The sequence below is a fragment of the Pteronotus mesoamericanus genome, unplaced genomic scaffold (genome assembly GCF_021234165.1).
Source record: "Pteronotus mesoamericanus isolate MK-2021 breed Mesoamerican mustached bat unplaced genomic scaffold, CSHL_Meso_final scaffold_507, whole genome shotgun sequence".
Taxonomy (NCBI): domain Eukaryota; kingdom Metazoa; phylum Chordata; class Mammalia; order Chiroptera; family Mormoopidae; genus Pteronotus; species Pteronotus mesoamericanus.
In genome coordinates this window covers 4,878,690-4,899,356 of record NW_026555319.1, presented here as the reverse complement: position 1 = coordinate 4,899,356, position 20,667 = coordinate 4,878,690, and the positions used below count along the sequence as shown (strand labels likewise).

Here is a 20,667-nt window from a genome sequence, read left to right as displayed (position 1 = left end):
CACGTGCCCTTTATGGAGAGGCGGCCGCCCAAATGTCATGCAAGCACCACCCTACCCGGGCTATTAAATATAGCAGCAGTCTTTCCGGAGGTCTCCGTGGCATGTGGCTTGAGACAGCCCCATGGGAGCCGCAGCCAGACCCTCAGGGCACCGCTCTGCCTCTACTTTCCCAGCCGTGGTTCTCTCTATGGGCTCGGCTTCCCGGGCTAGACTCCAGGGTGGAGGGACCTGGGTTCCATTCCCAGTCCCCCTACTTCTTTGTGGTCTTAGGCAGCCACTGGCCTTCTCTGAAGATTAGGACAAAGGTGAAAAGTGATGTGGTAACAATTAAAAGTGATATACGTAAAAATTGCTTAGCACATAGCCTGGCAAACAGACAACGCTTACTAGGTGTTGATATTTACTATTACTAATTATTATCACCTTCACCGTGCAAAGCCCTATCCTGAGATGCATAAACCATGGCCCCAGCCCATAAGTTCTAGAATAAGAAAGAGAGGGACCAAGAGAAAGGGCAGAAGGCACGCAGCATTCGAGGAGGGAGCATGAAAGAGGGAGTGGGTTACCCTGCAGGGCCTCCCCGGGGGGGTGGCTCTGGCTTGTAAAGATTGAGAAGGGGGTTGATCAGCAGCAGAGGGAGGAGGGTGGCCTGTGCCAAGCTGGGAGGTGAGAAAAGGCCTGGTGTAATCAGACAACACTCAGTGTCCCGCCCTCTACGTCCCAAGTTGCTGTGCTGGGCCCATGGTCAAAGTCCTCATATGCACTTGGGGTTTTTTTTTTCAGGTTTAAAAAAGATGTTCATTTTGAGCCAACATTCAGATTTTACATAAAACTTGAGATTTCCAGTCTGTCCAAAATTGCTGGAAAATGTGGCCAGCGAGTTCACATTCTTGTGGAACAATTGTATCAACGACAAAAACAATGATATTAGAAAACACCAAGTCAAAGCATGCCAGGCACTGTTCCAAGTGCTTCACATACTGAGTCCAAAAAAAATCCTCATGAGAGCCCTGTGACGTGGGTGCAATGGTGTGCTGTTCACGGTTTAACAGCTGGTGATCTGGTGAAAAAGGAAAGGCTCCGATTTTAGTGTTTGCCCATTTCCATGGTGTAAGCACTACGCCATGGCCATTTTAAGCTACCAACTGTCACTGACCATGGAATTTGCCATATGAACCCCTTCTGCACATGAGCGGTAGGTGCTGTTACCATCTCTACTTCCCAGATGAGGAAACAGAGGCACAGAGAGGTCAAGAGACTTGCCCAAGGTCACAGAGCGAGGAGAGTGGGCAGAGCAGGGATCTGGAGATAGGCAGCCCGACTTCGGAGTCCGTGCCCTCAGCCCCCACGCTGTGCCGTCAGATCAGACTGCCATCCTCTGCCCGGGCTGTGTAGAGGCCACTTCTCCGGTGGCCCCGAGTCCCAGTTTGTGTCAGTCCCCACGGCTCCCTCTTGCCTCATCTGTGCCTGTGCTGCTCCTTTGGCTAACCTGCGGGGACCCCGTGGGAAACTAAGCTTGCACCCTTGCTTTGGGGGATGAAATGTCACCATGGCCCCAACTTTCCCCTACTTCTGGGGACCCCAACAGATACCTGACCACAAACAGAAGGCATCCCCGGTGGTGGAGAAGCAGTTTCCTTCCCTGTATCCCAACACCATCCCTTAGCATGTGACATAAAACATCAGCAAACATTTTAGTTCAAATGTTCCCCTCTTTTTTCTTATTCTCTTTGCCAGGAGTCCTAACAGCATCAGCTTAATGAAAGCAATTTCTCTGTTCCCCTGTTCCCCTCCTGCCATGCCATACAGCAGAACTTGGAAATACGGTTTACAGGGGAAAAAGATCGAAACCAGCTCACCTTAGGCTGCAAGTGGAAGTGCCGCCGCATCCCGTATGCTCTGTTGGGAGGAGGCACTTCCATTTGTCAGGGGAGGGGACTTGGGTAGGGAACACCATTTTCTTTGCTCTTTGTCAGAGACAGGCAGCCCTTGTGAAGCCCCCACAGACCTCCTTCTCCCAGCTGAGAGCCCGGGATGGCAGCACATGAGGGAAAGGCATATGTTTGGTAAGAAATGTGGAAATAATCAAGCGTGAGTAGATTCATGTAAGTAATTTAATTACCTCGCACAGCTATGAAATCTCTTGGTTTCTGCTTCCGTTATTAATGATGAATGTTAACTATCAGAGGACATCGGCGGAGGCTTCCTGACGTGCTGAGGAAGGGGGGTTAGGTGTCCCCAAGCTGCCATACCTGGTTTTCACTAATCAGGCTGGTCCCTGCTTCCAGCTGATCCCACCCCATCCTGGAATTAACTGGGAGGTATATAATACACCTTGTGATGGAAGTGTCCAGCACCACCTAAGAAGAGGCCTGACAAAACATGGAGTGTGAATATGATCAAGCCTCTAGATCCAAATGCCAGTGCTCAGTGAATACTAGGGACAGAGGAATGAGTAAACCATGCCACAGGGATGCAATCAGCAAGGGCTCAGCTAGAGGTGAGGTGACTTTCCCAAGGTCACACAGCTAGTGGTGGAGGTGGGATTTGAACCCAAGCTCATGAGCACAGCACACTCCCAAGACTGCATGAGATGCCAAAAATAAGTGCAGCTGGGCTTCCCAGAGGGCAGACAAGGAAACAGGACAGCCCAGAAGCTAGGAGGCCACTCCTGCCGTGAGGGGAGAGGATCTCGTTCTGCCCTCTTTCTAGGCAGGTGTTCTCAGCCCTTCCTCAACCAGCCCTAAATTCAAATTCTTGGGATAACGCGTAGGGTTAGGCTTATCTTGAGACGAGTGTCAGCCCCTAGCGTAGTCAGCTGCAATCAGAGAAAGTCTTCAGGAAAAAAAATGGCCCATTTATTTCCATATTTAAAAAAAACAAACAAACAAAAAACAAAAAACAGGTTTGGAGAGAGAGCTCACAGGCTTATAGAGTAGAAGATGTAGCAGAAGTAGTGTGACCACTTTGTCCCAGTTTTCCTGGGCCTTCCCTGGTTTTAGCCCAGAAAGTTCTGTACCTCAAGACCTACCCAACTTTATAAACAAAACTTCCCCATGCCAGGTACCCCTCAGTCCAGGACCAAACCGAGATGGTTGGTTGTCACACTCAAGAGGCACATCTACCAATCCCAGCGTGTGAACCTGTGTGAGCCCTGATATAGGCCAACAACCAATTTTAAAAACTGAGGAGCTAATCAGGAACACTGAAGCACTGCTGCTATAGTTGATGATATTGAGAAACTATTGTTAAAAAAATGTAACTGTGTGTGGTATGGATGTTAACAAGACTGCCGGTGATCACTTTGCACTATAGACAAATACCGAATCATTATGTAGTACATTAGACTAATACAATGTCATGTCAATTATGTCTCAATAAAAAAAAAAACAACTGTTAACATTTTTTAAAGGTTAAATCATGGTTATGTTTAAAAAGCAATTTCTTATATTTTTAGAGCTATGAACTAAAATATTTTCAAGTGAAAGGATACAATGACTTGGATTTGCTTCAAAATACTCCAGGGATGCAGAGGGAAACGGCTATGAGTGCAGAGTTGTTGAAACTGGGGCCATATGACTCGTTATTTTATTCTCTTTAATTTTGTATGTTTGAGTTTTTCCATAATTAAGGGAAGAAAAAAAGGAAGGAAAGAAAGAAAGAAGGAAGGGAGGCAGGGAGGCAGGCAGGAAAGAAAACAGGAAGGCGGGGGGTGGGGAGGGAGAAAGACACGACTGCAGGAAGATACACATTCTCGGAGTCACAGTTGATGACTTGAAATTTACAAGTCTGACCAAAACCATGGGTCAGCAAACTTTTCTGTAAAGGGCCAGAGAGTAAATATTTTTGGCTTTGGGGGCCATATAATTTCTGTAACAACTAGTCAACTCTGCCCTCATAGTTCGGTATCAGCCACAGATAATATGTAAATTAAAGGGCGTGGCTGTGTGCCAATAAAACTTTATTTATAAAAACAGGCAGCCAGCTGGAATTGGCCCACGGGCCATAAACAGTCCATCTGTGGCCTAGAAGTATACCAACTGGATTCAGCAACACCATTTACTTGCTCTTGTGATCTTAGGAAAGTCACCTAACTTTTCTAAGTCATACTTTTCTCCTCTGTGAAATGGGAATAATAGTAACCCCATCAAGCCAGGGTTAAATGAGATAATGCGCGAATGGAGCTGGGTCCATGTCAAAGTGCGCAGGTCCTCAACAAAGAACAGACTGTTACTGATGTGTCCTACCTGCCAGAGTGTTTGTTCACTGCTTATGATAAGAAGCCCACCAAATATTTGCTGAAATGAAGAAAGACTGTATCTGTCCCCATCAGGCACAGAAAGCATGGATGAGAGAACGAGGTCTTACTACTTTTCAAAATGTCAGGGTCTCCCCTCTTTGTACCTTGAAAAAGGAAGACTGAGAGCAGAGATGCCTAGGTCCTACTTGTCCTACTTTACACTAGAAGGAGTCAGCTCCTGAGAACTTCCTGAGAAGTTGTGCAGCTGAGTTTGCTAAAGCATCAGAAGCCCTTCGAGGTGACAGCTTTCCTCCAGGGACTGGCCAGAGATTAGGACATGGGTTGGAGGCGCAACGGAGGACCTGACCCAACGTGAGGAGTCTTCATCCGTTCTTGGCTGTCATCTTGTTTGGACTGGAAATAAACTCTCAACCACTGGAGGGTTCGATGGCCTTGAGTCTCCTTCCACAGAGAACCTGGGGGCTGTGAAAGGTCTTGGTGTAAGCAAACCACGTGGGAGAGTGAAATATGATGGCATCAGAGCCTCGCTCCAATGGGCAAGAACTGGAAGCAACCTCTTCTCAGCAGTATAAATTCCTTTATCTTGACTGTGGACAAAGTATGGACAGTTGGGCTGGGTGAGATCTGCACACCTTCTGGGCTTTCTAGACCTGAGGTAGATGGCTGTTCACCATTTCTTTTTGCCAGGGATCAACCTACCACTCCTCTGGGGGCAGAACCCCAAATATCTGCAGGGGCCCAGCAGTAACTGCAGCTTGTGAAGGAGTCCCTCAAAGGGGTGAGACGAGAGGGAGAGGCATGGCCGTGGGGAGAGTGAATGCACAAATAGAGAGGAAGCTGGACGAGGCTGGTGACCAGGCTGCTCATTTGTGGTCTCCCCGAGATCGACCACAGTGGCTGATGTCTGCACTGAGGCACCTTCCTGTCCATGGCCAGCTGCACTAGTGGCCGACACTGGTCTTGAGCGAGGCCAATGTCTTCACTATCCCAGGAGTTTGAGTTTGCACTTGAATTGGAGGATGGATGACTGTGATCTGGCAGAGTTATCAGCTTCAGTGCCTGTAGAGTAAACCTGGGGGGCTGAGACAGCCATTATGGGAGCCGCCCTCATCTACTGTGTGAAAAAGCCGCTGGAGAGAGGGGACTCCTTCTTGTAGTGAAAGCAGCCTCCTTGCCTCAGGCAGTTCAGGTTCCTTGTCCGCCCTCTGGGAAGCGCAGCTGCACTGTCTTTGGCCTCTTACGTGGTCTCAGAGGAGAGCTGTGCTCGTGAGCTTGGATTCAAGCCCCAGCTTCACCACTAGCTCTGGGACCTTGGCCAAGGCACCTTACACTGATGGGCCTCAGTTTCTTTATCTGTAAAATGGGGAAAATACCAATGCTGCCCTCCTCAGACTACTATGAGGATTAAATGTCACAACTGTGCACCTGGTGTACAACAGATGCCCCACATACATCATCACAGCCAGTGTTACAGTACCTTCTTGTGCAGGCTCACTTGGGGGGGGAATTTTGTTTCTTGCACCTAAGAATTTTTATTAAGATGAACCTCCAACTGCCCTTGCCACTGAACCCTCCCACTTGGGGGCTAATGGTGGGATTGGGGTCGCCTTTCCACCCCACCGAGGCCAAAGGCAGGACCTGGCTGGAGAGAGGACCCAGGCGGAGGTGCCGCACTGCTCCTGGCAGCCCAGGCTGCCCAGGCATTTGTGGGTCTCCTACCCGCTCTTTGCAAAAAGCAACAGGCAAGGCAAACAAATGGCAGAGAGATGGTTTCTTTCCTCTCCCCCTAAATAACAAGATGGGGGGGGGGGGGAAGGAAAGAAGATGAACAGATTTCCACTGGCTAGATCAGAGAAACAGCCATTTTTGCTGATAAACCTTGCTTCAATGTTGTCCCTATGCCCAGGCATGCGATCGTTCCAGGGCGTGACTGGGAAGGGTCCCCCTTGCCATCGCCTCTCGGTGCATCATTCATTTCTTTTTGTTTCCCACTGCGGCTCATACCCGACTCAAGGTGAGAGAACACAACTGGGCTGCGACTTCTCAGATTGATAGATTGCGTTTCTGTGCTGGGTCCGTTTCATGCTTGGTGACTTTGCAGCAAAGCAATTATCACTGTGGAATGCATAATGGCCTAATTAATAACTAATGTCAGGTTGGCCTCTGAGCCATGATTATACCTTAGTAAGCCAACTTTTTTTTTCTTTTAAATATTCCAAGAGAAAAATATTATTATAATTGACTGGTTAAACTGTGGAAGTGTCTCTACCCCATGGACACAGGGTGCAGTAGTCAGCATGAAAGCCTGGAACGAGGAGAGGTGTTTCACCACCAACTGGCTGTGCCCTTATTCAATGTCTCTAAGCACCTCTGCGCTTGGGCATCTGCACCTGTAAACAGAGCCACGTCTCTGGAAGTGAGCGGGATTCCTGTCATATTTATACGAAATTTAGGGCACTTAATAAATAGTGATTAAAGGTAAGGAATCTGGAGCCAGGCTAACTGGCTTTAAATCTTGTCCCTGCAACTTACTAGCTGTGTGACTTTGGGCAAGTTACTTAACCTCTCTGTGCCTCATTCCTCTCATTTGTAACCTTGAGGGTAACAACATTTACCTTATAGGGTGGTCGTGGGGATTAAGGAGCTGGTGCCTGCAGGGTATTTAGAATGCTGCCTGGAACGCAGCAGGAGCCATAGCCATGTTTGCCAAGATTACCATGTCAACATTCAGTTAATAAATATTTACTCAGCACCTATTGCGTGTCAGGCACCATGAGCGATCTGGGAACACAATGGCCTACAATGTGCTCCCTCTCTGTCACTCCTCAGGCCAGGGCACCCTCACTGCATCATATCTCAAGTGCTCCAAATCCTGACTCCTGAGGGACCCTTTTGCACCCCATACAGCCCCAGAGGGGTATTTCTAGAACAGGGTTCTGGTCATGCTGTCTTCATACATAAAAAGACTTGTGGCAGCTCCTCTGTTCACGAGACAAACTTTAGACTTCCCTTGGTATTCGGGGGCCCTCTGTCCTGCCCAAAAGTGTGTCCTGGCCTTATCCTCTCCCCAAACCCCCACATATCACAGCTCCAGGGAGGGTTAGTGATGTGACTCACAAAACAGCCTCTGATGAATAATGAATCTTCATTTTAAGCTTTACATGTGCTGTGCATGGGGATGAGCAGTCCACACACAACTATCTCATTTAATCCTCATGAAAAACCTGTACTATGTTATTTGTGAGGAAACTGAGGCTCAGAAAGAGGTAAAGTGACCTACCTAAATCACCCTGCTGTTGATCAAACTGGAGTTCGAAGCCAGGTCTGCCTGACCCCAGGCCTGTGCTCTTAAACCACCACATACCACTCTCCAGGCTCCTTCTTGCCCAACCAAGTCTTCCTCAACTGAGCTGGGACTTCGTCTCCCCTAGGAAGTCTTCCCTGATCTCCTTGCCTTTTTCTTAGCAAGCAGTGGATGTGTGGGCTTCCAATAGGTGGCCTGGCCGCCTTGTTGGACAGAGCCAATTTCTTTTCTTAGCCAGTCCAGTACAAAGCAGGGCACACAGCTGGAGCTTTATAAAACCTGCCAAATTGTTAAAATCATTCCTTGCCTTGGCTCTGCTGCTCCCTAGACGTGGCAGCCCCCGTGAATTTCATCTTCTAGCTCACCTGTCCAGCATGCACTGACCCTACTGGGTAAAAGGGTCTGTGATCCAGCTCCATCCCCAGTAGCTAATGAAGTGGGCGCTTCACCTGTCAGGGAATCCACAGTGCGGCAGGCAGGGTTACGTGCTCACGTAGCCCTGGTTATCATTCCCCTCTTGGGCACACAGCATTAGGCTGTACCCCTTGAAATTGGGCATGGCCTCGTAATTGAGTTCTGGCCAAGGGAATGTGGGCAGAAATGATGTGGCCATTTCCAGGCCTGGCCTTTGGGAACCCCCCATGAGATCCATGGTATTTTCCTCATTCCTCACATACTGACTAGATGAAGAGGGCTCTGGGACACAATGAAGAGCTGAGGCAGAAGGTGGGAGAAGCCTGGATCCCTGAATGATTGCGTGGAGCACAGTCCCAATCCCCACCCCTCCGATCAACCAGCGTGGACTGTGACAAGAAAGGTGAACTCCAGTTGTGTTTGATGGTGTTGCTGCAGGAACGGGCTGCTAGGACTATTGTAGACACATGCAGGTTGGAATTCCAGCTCTTCTAATCCTTGGCTGTGTGATCTTGATGTCTCAACCTCTCTGACTTTCAGTTTCCTCCTTACCTGAATGTGGCTCAAGATATGGAAGCTGACACCTGTCCCCTGGCTCCACCAACTGCTTCGGGGCAGTGTCTCAGGGCAGGGCCTCTGCTTAGCTCTGGGACAGAGGGACTGGCTGATTTTAATCCTTACTTGTCCCTACTAATATCTAGTTTTATGTATTTTAATTAAATGTTATTATATTGTGTTTGTGCTGGGAATAATTTTATTACAGGGCTGGAGTTTATAAATCTCAGGAGGAAATAAATAAGAGGCCTTTGCCTGTTGCGGTGTGGGCCCCACAGCCGGGAAGGAGGGGCGTGGAGGGAAGTTCAGAGGGGGCCTTCACAGCCGGGGAGGCAAAGGAGGCCAGGGTGAGCCTGGCACAAGGCAATCCTGTGTTGGCAGGGCAGGTCTTGGGGGCTAGGGGCTGGGCCCAGGTGAGGAGCTGGGGAAGGTTCCCGCCACCCCTCCTTGCAGTTTCCACCCTCCCTCCTGCTTCAGGGCATCTGCATGCAATTCCGCCCTTCTCGTGGCTTAAAGTTCCTACTCTTGCCTCAGTTCACAGGTCGTTTCTCCGTGGAAGCCCTCTCTGACATCTGAGGATGCTCTCATAGCCCCACAGGGCTCCCCATCACAGGCCCTGCGGTAGGTAGTAATTGCATATTTACTCGTGTGAGTGTCTGAATTACATTCGTCTTCCCCAGAAGGTCAGCTCAGGGAGGGAATGGACTTTGTCTTATTTGCTCTTGTGCCTAAAACAGTGTCTGGCACACAGAAGGTGCTCCGTAAATATCTACTGGTAAATGAGTGACTAAATCGATTCAATCTGTCCCATTCCCTGTACACCTGAAAGCAGGAGTTACCAAACCTCTTCTGTAAAAAAAGGGCAGATAATATAGGTTCTGTTGCAACTTCTCAACTTCACTGTTGTGGTGGGAAAGCAGCCACAGGTAACACATAAATGAATAAGCATGGCTGTGTTCCAATAAAACTTGACTGGCCTGAGGGCCACAGGTTGCCGATTCTTGTCCTAAAGCCTGCCATTTGTTTCTCTGTTCTTAAATGACACGAGGATTAGAATTACTTCCAGTGGTATGCTGGGGGCTGGCCTGCAGCAGCTCGCAAAAGCTGGTTGTTAGACTTACAGGAATTTTGCAAGCTGGTTGTTAAACACAGCCATTGTTAAAAATTACATCCTATAAACCTGTAATTATAGTAAATAAGTTATATTAAAAATAATGGTTCTACAACATGGATAAATTTTGAGGACATTATGCTGAGGGAAATTAGCCCATCACAAAAAGACGATAGTATGGTTCCACTTCTATGAAGTACTTCGAGGAGTAAAAAACAGAAAGACAGAAAGTAGAACGGTGGATGCCAGGGGAGGGGAGTTAGTGTTTACTGGGGACAGAGTTTCAGTCTGGTAAGATGAAAAAAGTCCTGGAAAAGGGCGATGGTGTTGATTGCACAACAATGTGAATGAACCTAATGCCTCAGAACTGATACTCAAAAATGGCTAAGATGGTGAATTCTATGTTATGTGTATTCTTCCACATGGAAACAACAACAACAAAAAAATTGGAAAAAAAGGGAACCACTCCGTACTCATCACTCCCTAATTATTTGATTATATTTTACTCTTCTCTTTGCTTTGAGGATATTTACATCTATCAGGTCTGTATGGTGAAAATGCTACAGATGCTATTACTGCACATTTCTTCTCAGCTCCATGTTGGCAGCTTGAAATTGTCATGGTGGGAGCATTTACACCATGAAAATCGGCAGATGCTGCAAATTAGGGCCCCTGAGTTAGTTGTTCAGCATTTACCAACACGGCTAGTTGGTGCCAGGTGTCTGTCTCCTCCCCTAGATGGTGAGCTGCTGGGTCGAGGGGCTCACCCATTAGAAACACCAGCAGAAGCTTTTAAAATCCTGATGCCCAAGTCTCACACCAGACTAAGAATGTCAGACACTCTAGGGTGGGACCAGGCCTCTGTATTTTTTTTTTTAAAGCCCTTAGGAGATTCCACTGGGCAGCCAGGGTTGAAAGCCAGCTGCTTGTCTAAGCCAGTGGGCGCGTCTAAGGTAGAGCGTCTCAAACCATAACGTGCACACAAATCACCCCCTCTTGGGGGACCTTGTTTAACTGCAGAGTCTGACTCAGGGGACCTGGGGGGGTGAGGGTGGGGGGCATAACTGCATTTCTATTCAACTGTGACAGAGATGCTGCTGGGCCATGGACCACACTTTGGAACTCACCTTTGAGTTCTACTTTAGTTTGCAAACCCCTTTCAGCTGGGTGATCATGTGGACTCCCCACACCCATGCCCCTGGGATGAACAAGGTGGGTATTACAAGAACCCGTGTTAGAGGATAGGAGACTGAGGCTGGAGGTGAAGTGACCTGCGTAAGGTCACACAGCTAGGGGAGTGTGGTGGGGCTTGGACCTGGTTTTCTGAGACTCCAAATACAGCTCCTTGCCTTTGACAGCTGCCTGATCTGGGTCTGGGGATTACACGAACCCAAAACAGCATCCGGGCCCTTCCTTCTCCTGGCTGTGTGACACTACGTGGGCTTCTCACCTCCTCTGGGCCTCACTCCTGCCGCTCAGGGCATGGGGAGGGTTTGACCGTGATGCTGAATGACAGAGGGCCTCTTACTTCGCCCGGGACATGCACATCCAGGAGGGTTCCCTCTCCAGTATCTAAATTTGGGGATGGCACTTCAGGCTCCCCACCTTGGCAAGGACCTGAGGGATCATGCAGTCTAAGCTAGGTCAAAGGAAAGGCAGGAATGGGGTCTTTCTGGTGCAATGGCATTTTGCCTTGGAAGTATTCAGCATATCCATAAATAGTTACTATACTGTAGAACGACTTCATAATCATAATCATAATAATCAGGATAATTGTAGCCTCTGACACCGATCTACCTTTCTCTGTGCCAGACATCGCTTTAAGCTTTTATCTCTATTACCTCATTTAATCCTCACATTTACCTTTAAGCCAGGGGCTATTCTGAGTCCCATTTTGCACATTAAGAAATCAAGGCACACAGAGAAAAATAATTTGCCTCAGTAGCAAAGCTGGGATTTGAACCCAGGCCCTCTGGCTTCAGACTGTGCTCCTAACCACTGCACATACTGCCTTTCAAATTTAAATGCATGTCCCTCGCTGTACGGTGAGCGCCCCAGGTTCAGGGCCATGTCTGTCCTGTTTCCTGCTGTATCGCCAGGGCCCTGCACAGGGTCTACACATAGTAGGGGCTCAAGAAATAGTTTCTGATTTAGGAGTGAGGGCTGGCTTAATCTTTCTCATGCCACATCCTGGCCAATGAAACTGAATCATGTGACTCAAGGCTTAGCATGCCGTTTCTGCTCTACCACAAGTGCCTCATGAATGAGTAATTGTATTCACCCTCTTACCCTCATTGCTTAGCACAGTCCTGGCACACAGTAGGCACTCAACTATTTCTCAAATGCATGAGTAAATAATGTTCACCACCTCAGCCCCCCCCCACCCCGGCACCATGCCTGGCACATAGTGGGTGCTCAGTTAACACCGATGAACTAATAAATGCATGAGTGACTGCGTGAATGGCCACATGTCCCACAACACTGGCGTGGCTGCTGCATTAGCTTTTGCATTTGCCACAGCCCCCTACCCCGAGTCAGGCAGACGTGAGTGCTGAGACACTTGGCCAACGGGTGGCACGAGATGGATGCGCTCCCTGCAGCCTCATCTCCCCACCGCCTGGCCTCGCCTGGCCTTCCATAATGCAGTCCATTAAAAGGCTTGTAAATTTTCATACACGAAAGCCGACCATGGCGTCAGCATAGACTAATTGTTGTTAAATGTGCGGGAATGTTACCGCCACGCCGCTGGAACGATCACTCTTCCCAGCTCAGCCCATTCCTCTGCAGGCGGAAAGCTTACAACGTTCGCACAAGGCCAAAAAGCAATTCGTGTCAAAAAGATCAATAATATAAAAATAAAGCATGAGAATTCTAGTTAAAGGGAATGTCACATAAATATGTGCTTCACGTCCATGATTCCAAGATTAAAAAAAATCAATCAATATCATTCTTTAGATGATGTTATTTCTAATGAGAAATACCCGGAACAACTGCAAGTAACTGCTTAACTGGGGGGGAAAGCATTAATAATTTACTTTATAAGGCATATGATAACCGAATGAAAGAGGATTGCTGCTGGTTCTTAATTTGGTTGTAATATGGCATGACAGGTTCAATGATGCTTTGGTGGGTTCTTAATATGAAATTCAGAAGGATGTTCAGCTCATTATAAGTTTTACCCCAAGCTGAGCAAGATGAAGCCAGAGGGGCAAGATTCAGTTATGGGAGCCAAGAAGACTTGCACCATCAACATTAAGTCATCAAAGAGGAGGCGTACGGAGTGTGTGTGCATGTGGGCTGGCCGGAGGCAGGAAGGAGGGACCAAAGGCCTTCTCACTGCCTCTGGCTTAAGCTGCAAACAACACCCTCTTTACTGAGCACTTACTATACGCCAAGTCCTGGGCTGGGTGCGCAGACCAGGGTTCGAATCCTAGTTCCCTGTATGTGTAGGAAGATTCCGCCTAAAGTGCAGCAAAGATACACCTGAAAGGCACGAGTCTGGCTAAGTGATGAGGTGCTCCCCAGCCCTAACCATCTGCAAGTATCCAGTTTAGGCCCTCAATCTAGAATTGATGTTTTCAGCTACTCCTGCACCCCCTAGGTGCCTCGAGCAGCCCCATTTAGCCCTCCAAGAAAGTTCTTCCACCATTTCCTCTGCTGAAGAGCTGTGTGAGCTGAGGCAAGTGACTTGACCTCTCTAGCCCTGGTTTCTCACCTGTAAAAGAAGACACCAGCAGCACTGCCCTCGCTGCGCCGCTGAGAGGTGGTGACGTGCAGGAGGCATCACTAAATGCTTCCTGAATGTGCTGGCTGGTGGCCCAGCCTGAGTGCAGGATACTGAGCCTCAGTCACCTCATTGGAGAAATGGATGAGAGCGGAAGCCTCCTCATGGGGCCTTGGGAGGAGTCAAGGGGATGAGGTGAGTCTCAGCTTGACTGCTAGGAATGCCGCCTGAGGTTCAAGGAGTGTCCACTGCATACTGGGCTCTGTTCTGGTGGTTTTTCAATATCGGCTCATTTAACTCTCACAATATGAGGTGGGCCCTATTATCTCCATTTAAAAGTCGCCAAGTATGTTAACGAGACTTGTGCTGATCATTTTGCAATATGTATACATATTGAATCATTCTGTTGCATACCTGAAACTAATATAATGTCGGATGTGAATTAAACCTCAAAAAAAGGGCGAGGGGAAGCCAAGGAAACAGAGTCCACAGACGTTAAGTGACTTGCACAGGGTCGCACAGCTGGGAAGTGGACGAGCCAGGATGCAAGCCTCTGCCAACCTGGCTTCAGACCCCACGTCTGCCGCTGGCCAGCGAGGCCACTTCTCCCCAGCCCTGAAGACTGGTCAGGACTGCACGTGTCTAACGCCTACTGTGGCCCCGAGGGGGCCCCACGTATAAAGGAATGGTCTCACCAGTGCTGGGAGCAACGGAGGAGGGTGGTTTGGGGAGCGGGAAAATTATGACATCAAAGAGCAAATAATGTTAAAAGGCCAAAAAGAAAAGGCCCTATAATTAAATTGTAGGAGTCCTTCAGGCAGATGCAGAACAAGGCGGGGACACAGGGCCCGGGCAGGGAGGGGCGTGCCGGTCTCAGGCAGCCTGGGCTGCGCAGATGCGCTCCATGCCCTTCCCAGACAGCTCACTGCAGGAACACAAAGGACCCCTTGGGACCTTGTCCTGGGTTAGGACCCCCTTTCTCACCCACAACTGCCTGGGAGGGAAAGCAGGGGGTCTCGGTGTCTGGGGGGGCAAGGAGGCAACGGGAGACTTCAGGCCCTGGGCAGTGAGTGTTGGCTGCGAGGAGAGGCTTGGGTGAGGGAGTGAGGGTTGAGCGGGAGGCAGGAGGGGCACAGCCTCCTCCTCTCCGTCACTTTGGAGAAGTCAGGCCCCTCCCCACTGTGCCATCGAATTGGTAGCCAGCGCGAGTCTGTTAAGACCTCATTCGGAGCTGCCCCTCCTCTGCTCTAAGGCCTCCCATGGCTCCCACCCCATTCGGAGTCCCAGCCAGAGCACTTAAGGGGGCCCCGGGCCCTGAAAGACCTGGTGCTCCTCACCTCCAGGCAGACGGGTAAGGATGACTGACGCTCAGTGCCATGGCAGGGGGCGCTGCAAGGCCGACCAGGGGTTTAGGGGTGGCCGGGGGCCGGGGGGCTTCCCCACTCCCTGAGCAGAGTTAATCAGGCTAAGAGACAGGGTGGCCAGGGAGAGCATTCCAGGCACAGAACAGCAAGTGTGAACGTGTGGAGGGTGGGTGCTGGGCCACCTGCTGGCCGAGGGGGAGGCAGGAGGCGCTGGACAGCACCTTGCACTGCCCTCCTGGGCCTGAGTTCTCATGCCGCCTCGGGTCGCCCCAGTCCCAGGCACACACCCGGCAGCAGGGAGATGTCAGGCCTCTCCTCTCTGATTCTCATTTTCCTTGTCTGTAAAAAGGAGATAATAACAGAACTTCTCCCAGATTAGGAATGTTGTGAAGAACACATGAAATAATCATTAGAAAGTGCATAGCACATAGTAGGCATGCAATGTCACTTCAGGAGACTTCTCTATGCAGGGCAGGGCCCGCCCTCAGTGTCAAATCTGACTGCATATTAACTGACAACAGCGGACAATGGAGTCTTAGTGGTACCCACTCAGGAGGTGGCACACGGGCACCCTGGCCTTGGCTCTGTCTTCCTGTCTCCTGTTGGTCTGGCCGGGGTCTGGCCAACCACCAGCACTCTGGCAGGCAGATATGAGCAAACAAAGGAAATCCGCAGCTCTCTGCTCACCTGAAAGTGAGAGGGACTCAGGGCAGACTGAGTTTGGCACCCTCGGCTGGCGAGGTCTGCGGGGAAGACTCTGGGATGCCTAGGACCATGGCCAATTATGATGTCCTGCATCTCCAACCAAAGTGGCACCCCAAAATCCACCTGAATCAGGCTGGCAAAGTATCCTCACCCCATTTTACAGATGGCACAGTAGAGGGTAAGTGACTCAGCCAGAGTTACACAGCTATTAGTCACTGAGTCGCTCACTCATCCAACAAACATCCATCAAGGCTGGGAGCTGCCAAGCTGGTGGGCACCAGGCCATGCTGTGTCGTCTAAACCATCCACAAGGGAGACAGCAAGACCCCGTCTTTGCTTTCTTGCAAATCCCTATTTCAATATCGCCTCTCTGCTCCTCCACAATCAGAACTGGTGCTGAGTCTGCTCCCCACCCCCTGCAGCCATTGGGGCTTGTCTCAGAGATGCTCCCGCTCCCATTAGAAGGAACGCAAAGGGGGAGAGATGGAGCCTGAGAACTGCCGACGCTCCCCACCTGGGCCCCCGGAGGGCAGTGCCAGGCCTGAAGCTGCGGAGGCTGTATCTGTGGGCACTGACTTCTGCCACAGGGACCCCTGCCACTCTCCCTCGGAATGAGGTGGGAAGAAGGGTGCCCTCTGCACAGAGATGGAGGACGAAGAACTTGGCGCTGGGGGAAAATGTTCTGAGAAGGCTAAAATCTGCCTCAAGGCTGCGGGAGAGGGGCGGTGGGTGAACAAGAAAAGGGAGGGGAAGGTGGAAGAGAAAGGAGGGGAGAGGAGAGTAAAGGAGAAGGGGGAGAAGAAAGAACCTGTGGGCTGAAAAAAAAAGGTTGGTGTTCTGATGACTTTTTGCTGTGCAAGTAACTACCCCAGAGCACAGCGGCCCCAAACAGCTTCCTCTGGTCTGTCTTTGGGTTGACCGCGCTGCGCTGACCTGACGGCTCCGCTGGGCATCGTGGCCAGCATGGCTCCATGACTTGTGTCTGCCTCCTGGGTGCTCCTCTCTCACCCGCCAGGGCCTCTCCTTGTGGGCGGGGCTGCTCGCAGCAGGGTGGTCGTCGCCCCTCGCCCCTCTTACGGAGGGTTGGGTCAGCAGAGGTGGGATGGGAAGCTGCCAGGCCAGCTAAGGCCTCTGGGACTGCCACATTCCATTGGCTGGAGTGGACACAAGCCCAGATTCAAAGGATGGAAACACAGGCTTCATCCCTTGATGGCAGAGTGTCAGGCATCATGCAGACGTGCGCGGATGGGAGCTGCTGTGTGGCTGTCATGGGGGACAGGCGTGAACGCGAAGCTCGGCAAACACACGGAACTTCTGGGAGGAAAACAACAGGCCTCCCACAAGCTCTTGACATGATTCTGGGAAGTTGTTTCAGTTACAGCGGCTGAACTCCAGGGACACTCTTGGAGGGCAGGGATGGTGTCCCCTCATCTGCAGATTTTTCATAGCCCTCACTTGAGCCTGGCACACGGCAGGTGTCCGATGAGTATTTGTTGAGTGGAACTGCCAGGTGCCAAGTAGAAGGGTGGCCCTTTCGGGAGGGTGCAAACGCTTGTCCTCCCTCTCATGAAGAGAGGTTGAGTTGACAATAGGTTGTGACCTTCACAGGCTCAGCATCTAAAACACCACCTGGTATTCAGGAGGGTCTCCTAAATGTTTGTTGAGCGAATAAATGATTGCATGGACTCAACTGGTGATGAATACATTTCTTGGTAAGTAGTGCCTTGGCCTCTCCTGAAGCTCCTAGACAGTGGTCACACCGCAGGAACTCTCCCTGACCCCAAGAGGGCACGAAGGGAACGTGTAGGCCCAGGCGACCAGACACATCCACTGTGATGAGAACAATGACTCACTGGCCACTCGAAAGAGAACTTTCATCAAACCTCCTGCAACCCCACGAGCTGTCGCAACTTCCACAGGAGGAGGCAGTGGCTCAGAGACGTAAAGTCACTCGACTTGCCAAAGTCAGATAAGCAATGCTAGGGTGGAACTCAGACCCTGGTTCCTGGCCACCACACTCTCTTGCCTCCCCGGGGGTCAGCCCCCTTGGTTTCCAAATTGCTGTGTTTGGATCAGGCCCAGGTGAATGTGTCTGTTTCAGCTTAGCCCAAAGCGTTTGTTATCACAGGGGCCACAAGGGCCTTCACAACGGAAGAAGAAGGAAACAGAGAAAAAAAGCTCCTAGCAGTGGCCCTGCCAACTCTCCGGCGGCGGGGCCACCACATACATTCCTTAGAAAAGTTTCACCTCTGGCTTAGCATAACAAAACTTTTAATTTAGATGTTTTCATCTCTCTCTCCAAGTAAAAATAAGTTTAAAATAATGACTGTAATAAATGAAGGTAATTAATTGTAGTTTGTTCCTTTACTGTCTAGTCAGCTTAATTTTACCTTTTCAACTAATAATGAGAAAATAATTTTTGTGCTCGGAGGGTTAATGATATGTAACTGCGAGAACTGCTAATTGCATGTTGCAATCCATCCATCAACAACCCCATCTGTGCGACTTGATTATGTTTGCTAAATTATTGCTTTGAATTATCTTTCATAAAGCAACTTTTGTAATTAGCGGGGCTTTCGTCTTGCTCTTTTCTCTGTGAGCAAGGATATTCAAACTTTGGCCATTTCAAGCTGTCTCCATTAAGCCACCTTCTTTGGCTGTCTTTGTTTCCCTGAGCAGGGGAATCAAGGCTGGCCTGTAAGCAATCAAGGCGGAGAGGAAAAGCTTCCTTGATTCACAGCAGGGCTAACTCACTTCCTCTCCGCCCTCTTCCCGCCAGCACACACACACACACACAGAGACTAAAAAAATAAATAAATACAAGGCCCACACTCACATGTATAGCATGAAAAGATAAAAGGGACGCCCAGATTCTGTATGCACCACGGCTGGTTGAGTGAAATTGAGGGATGAACTTGAATACCTTACATTTCAACAAGAGGCCCCCACTGGGGAAGAAAGAATGCCCTGTGGCGTTTTATGGGCTGGTTTCTGTGACTAGGGAAGGGGTTTGCCTCAGGGAATATTCCTGGGCGGTGATTAATGCTCACTTGGGAATCCTCAGCTCTGAGCCCAGAGCCTGGTAGATTGTGAGAGGGAAGCAGCATAAAGGATGAACCCTCATTAAAAAAATTAAAATGAAAATCAAATTTGGATTATGAACTGGATGAACAGGGCTGTACGTGTGCAGTTGGCTCTGGATGAAGAAGATGCTTTTTATTAACAACACCTTTCTTTGGTGATGTGTCTCCCCCGAGGTGTGGGGAGGGACGTGGCTGCTGCCACGGATTAGTCAATAGATCATGAGAAAAGCAGGGGTTTCGGGAAGCAAACTCCAGACAAACGGAGTCTTTTTGGTACATTAAAGGGACAATGGAAAGCCACCTTAAGAAAATTAATGAAGTTCTTTGAAGATCCCCAGCTATTACAACAGTGTCTATTCAACGTGCCAAACAGGTTTGGAAATGAGAATTCAGCTGTGCCTCTCCTTTTGGCCCCACTAAGGTTTTCTCTCCCCCAACACTTACTGAGTATCAGCTGTGCGCCAGACACCCCGCCAGCCTCCTCACTTGGCTCTTTAAATCCTTGCTGTTAGCCGAGTCTGCCAGAGGAGGAAAGCTGTGGCCTGGAGGGGCTAAGAAGCGCCCCCCCAGGCCACACAGCTAGTGCAAGCAGCAGAGCTGAGATGGAAGCCAGGCCTGTCTGAGTTCCTTTCTGCATGTGTTCCGCCCCCCCCCCCCCGCCCGCCCCCGCTGCACTTGGACATTCTTTGGATTATCAACCGAACCTAATATTTAACTCCTTCTATTGAAAAGATGACATTAAGTAATCTCTATTTCCTGCAAAGACAGAAAGGCTCCTTCTTTTGGATAAAAAGCCTTGAGCACCTAAGAAAGAGGCCAAGTCCAGCCCTGGTATAGTGAAGGCTAAATAAGCCAATGTGGGAAGTCATTGATAATAAGAATAATAAAACAACCAAGACTTCTAATACTCAAAGCAATTTTCTAAGCACTCCATGGACATTTGTTCTTCCTCAGTCACAACCATATGGAGTAGGTATAATCATCATCTAATTTTACAGATTTTGAAACACAGGTACAGAGAGGTCGAGTAAGTTGCGCGAGACCAAACAGCTAGTAATTGGCAGAGGCAGGATTTGAACCCAGGCTGACTCTGGAGTCTGTGCTCTTCGCACCAGGCATTACACAAAACCCTTCTCCTGCATCATATCTTAGTTCATTCTCAAAACAACATGAAAAAAAAACCTATAGTGTCTTTATGCCCATTTAACAGATAGGGAAACTGAGGCTCTAAGTGGCTAAGAGAAGCTCCCCTGCACAAACCCAAGCAATGGAACAACCAAAAAAGTAATGCTCTATATGAAAAACTCGACGTGTGCTTTTGGGCTGAGCAGAGGAATTAGCTGCCTGAGGCGGCTTGTGTGCTGAGTGCACTTTGTCAGACCAGGAGCTGGCAGATGGGGACCTCTTTTTAACAAAAACACAAAACCACGACAACACATTCTCAACATTATTCGTCTTCTTTCTGGTTTTTTTTCCCCTTCCCTTCCAGCTCAGGCACCTCACAACCAAATGAATCAATACTGAATGGCCCTATAAATAAATAAGCATATCAGTCAACTAAGTAATAAAACGAAGGGATGAAAAATATGGAAATCAGCGACATTTGTGCAAATCCAGTTACTGTTTACTTTAATATTGCCTTATATGCTTACGCAGTTCCAAAGAGACAGATCTAAAGTAATGAGGTGCTTGGCGGACAACAGACTTAAAACACATCTCTGCCAGTGAGCGCTGAGAAGGACCAGCCCTTCCAGGGCCCTGCCCGCATACTGGGGAAGACGGAGATAAGCCAGTGAAGACAGGACATGTGAGAGATGGCCTCTCCTGCCTTGGTGTAATTTCATTGTTTTCCTAGCTTACCTCCTGTGCCAGCCAGACAAGTGGACATTTTCAGAATCTTGGTCACAGTCAAATTAAAAGGAGAAATATGGGAGGTCTAGCCCCATCTCAGGGCACCAAGGAGTCAAGAGAAACTGGTTGAGGACAGCTCAGTTGTTGTCAAATGAACTGGGGTCCAATGTGTGGGAAAGAAAGAATGTGAACAATGTTGACTGTATACTCAGAGGGTGGGTCGACTGTATACTCTACCGAGAGGGTTTTGGGACTGGCAGGTAAGTGGACTTATCTGCGAGGCTGTCTTAGAGAA

General features: G+C 49.4%; 1 protein-coding gene across 1 annotated transcript in view; it reads right to left on the bottom strand.

Moving 5' to 3' along the window:
* CUX2 (cut like homeobox 2) overlaps positions 1-20,667 on the bottom strand; it is a 216,587-nt gene that overhangs the window by 59,101 nt on the left and 136,819 nt on the right. The gene's annotated exons all lie outside the window — the stretch shown is intronic.